We start from the raw sequence: 518 nt of genomic DNA, 5'->3' as shown, positions 1-518 counted from the left end.
GTTCTTGGTTTTATTTAAGTAAATCACATTTGTTATTTGGAATTATTAACGAATTCATTGCCACAAACATATACTGAACGATTAAAGATGTCATAAAAATAATCTAAATAATCTACATCCTCTTTAGACATCTTAGACATTGCTCTAATATCTGGTGGAGCCTCCTTTTGCCTTTATCACTGCGTCGATTTTCCCTTCTTTACTCTCATACAGCTTAGTTGTATAATAAATAGGAATGTTGTTCCACTTCTTGTTTACCCTCTCCCGTATCCCATCATTGTTTTTAAACTGTAAACTCAATTTTCTTTGAAATATACTTCCAAATATGTTCGATTGGGTTCATATAAGGATTATTACCAGGCAAAACCGCCAGCTTATTTTTGGTCATCAAAGTCTTAACAATATTTGCGGTGTGGCAAGGAGCACTATCCCCAAAATAATGGATTAGAGATGGCACGGTACAATATTTGAAGATGTTAATGTAATACTCTCCGTCCCACTGACTTTGTACAATCGGC

The sequence above is a fragment of the Penaeus monodon genome, chromosome 22 (assembly GCF_015228065.2).
Source record: "Penaeus monodon isolate SGIC_2016 chromosome 22, NSTDA_Pmon_1, whole genome shotgun sequence".
NCBI classification, from domain to species: domain Eukaryota; kingdom Metazoa; phylum Arthropoda; class Malacostraca; order Decapoda; family Penaeidae; genus Penaeus; species Penaeus monodon.
This window is presented reverse-complemented; position numbering follows the sequence as displayed.